Source organism: Octopus sinensis, linkage group LG20, assembly GCF_006345805.1.
Source record: "Octopus sinensis linkage group LG20, ASM634580v1, whole genome shotgun sequence".
NCBI lineage: Eukaryota > Metazoa > Mollusca > Cephalopoda > Octopoda > Octopodidae > Octopus > Octopus sinensis.
In genome coordinates, this window is record NC_043016.1 from 80,883 (window position 1) to 83,132 (window position 2,250).

At 39.1% G+C, this 2,250-nt stretch overlaps 1 pseudogene; it reads left to right on the top strand.

Moving 5' to 3' along the window:
* The first annotated feature begins 1,603 nt into the window (after positions 1-1,603).
* Positions 1,604-1,787, top strand: LOC115222708 (annotated as a pseudogene).
* The last annotated feature ends 463 nt before the right edge of the window (positions 1,788-2,250 follow it).

The window sequence follows — 2,250 nt, forward strand, 5'->3', positions numbered from 1 at the left end:
CAAGCCATGAGAGCCACTGCCTGGTACTGCATCATTATTATTATTATTATTATTATTAGTGTAGTAGTAGTAGTAGTAGTAGTAGTAGTAGTAGCAGCAGTAGTAGTAGTAGTAGTAGTAGTAGTAGTAGTAGTAGTAGTAGTAGTAGTAGTAGTAGTAGTAGTAGTAGTAGTGGTAGTAGTAGTAGTAGTTTTTGTTATTGTCGTTGTTACCTTCACGGATTAAATTAGCTTGTGCGTTCTTGCATTTTTTAGAATACTAGGACGTAATTCGAATGAGATTTGGTTACTATTTTTAGGAGTTCCAGTCTAGGAATCCCATATTGGATGCGTTTTTTGGCACTTTGTAATGTTCTTGATAAAAGTATTACTACTTACAGGTATAACAGTGTGGAAATAACGAGTATTTTTGTTTTTGTTTTTTAGGAATGAAGAGGAGAAAAAAGAGGCGGTGGAGGAAGCGTGGTTGTGAAAGAGGAAGAAGAAGTGGTGGTGGAGGAAATGGGAGGAAGAGAGGGAGAGAGGTGTGGGCAGTTATAAATTCTTATTTCTTTACTACCCACAAGGGGCTAAATACAGAGACGACAAACAAGAACAGACAAACGGATTAAGTCAATTATATCAACCCCAGTGCGTAACTGGTACTTATTTAATCGACCCAGAAAGGATGAAAGGCAAAGTCGACCTCGGCGGAATTTGAACTCAACGTAACGGCAGACGAAATACAGCTACGCATTTCGCCCGGCGTGCTAACGTTTCTGCCAGCTCGCCGCCTTGCAGTTATGAATTCTGTTTCCCACAAGATTAAAATTAGTCACAGTTACGCTAACGATTCAACATCCTTCCCGACAGGCTAGAAATAGCAACAACATTTCATGCAAATCATATACCTATCATCTTAAAAGGGGTAAAAAAAAAAAAGGAACTAGATCACATAGGATATTGTTGCGCTTGAGAAACTCCTACTCAATAAGAAACGGGTCAGTCACGGCTGGAAACCCTGTGATTATAGTTATATCCTCAATAAGAGTTAACCTGAGGTTTTGACAACGTCAGCTACTACCTACGACAGAGCAACCCCTTATCCAGGATAAAGTTTATTTCACATCTGTGGAACGCTACGGAAACAGGATATTAGTTACCAGTTCTCAGGATCATTGCGATTTGAAAAATTACAAACTTTCACCGTATATTTATTTATTTATTTTATTTTTATTATCATTAATTGATCTTTGCACTCCTGTAAGCCGTTTCAAGTAAACTTTCTGCACATCTGGTGGTAATTCATAATAAAAATCTACATCTGTGTAACTTTCTTGCATGGCAATGATTCGAATAAATGTATATGCCAAATAATTATTGACAGGAAAATTTTTTTGGCTATCTTTTGTTGCGGTTGCGGCTGCTGATGTTGTCGGTGTTGTTGTTGTTGTTGTTGATGATAATGATGATGGTGATGGTGATGATGATGCTGATGATGCTGACGATGATGATGATGATGATGACGATGTTGTTTCTTTGTGATGGTATTGACGCAGGAGTGGCTGTGTGGTAAGTAGCTTGCTTACCAACCACATGGTTCCGGGTTCAGTCCTACTGCGTGGCACCTTGGGCGCAGAGGTGGTACCATGGCCAATGAGGTAAATCCGAGGCGTGGTTATTGCTAGTTGAAAACTTTGGGCAAGTGTCTCCTACTATAGCCTCGGGCCGACCAAAACCTTGTGAGTGGATTTGGTAGACGGAAACTGAAAAAAAAGCCCGTCGTATATATGTATATATATATATATTATATATATATATATATATATGTGTGTGTATGTGTGTGTGTTTATGTTTGTGTATCTGTGTTTGTCCCTCCAACATCACCTGACAACCGATGCTGGTGTGTTTACGTTCCATAACTTAGCGTTTCGGAAAAAGAGATCAATACAATAAATCGAGGCTTATAAAGAATAAGTTCTGGGGTCGATTTGCTCGACTAAAGGCAGTCTCCAGCATGGCCACAGTCAAAATGACTGGAACGAGTAAAAGAGTAAACGAGTAAAAGGGTATGATTGATGCTACTTTTATATTTGTTTTATAGGAAGGAATGTACTCACGACCTCTTTAGAGCCACCGGGTTGGGTGAGAAAGAAGGTTTGGTTTATGTTCCTTAATGCGACAGTTACATAAAAAAATATATTGGAAAGAAAGGCTTCCGCAAACCCAAGGTTTTAGGGTATGGTAATTTATGTGGAACCTGGTGTATGGG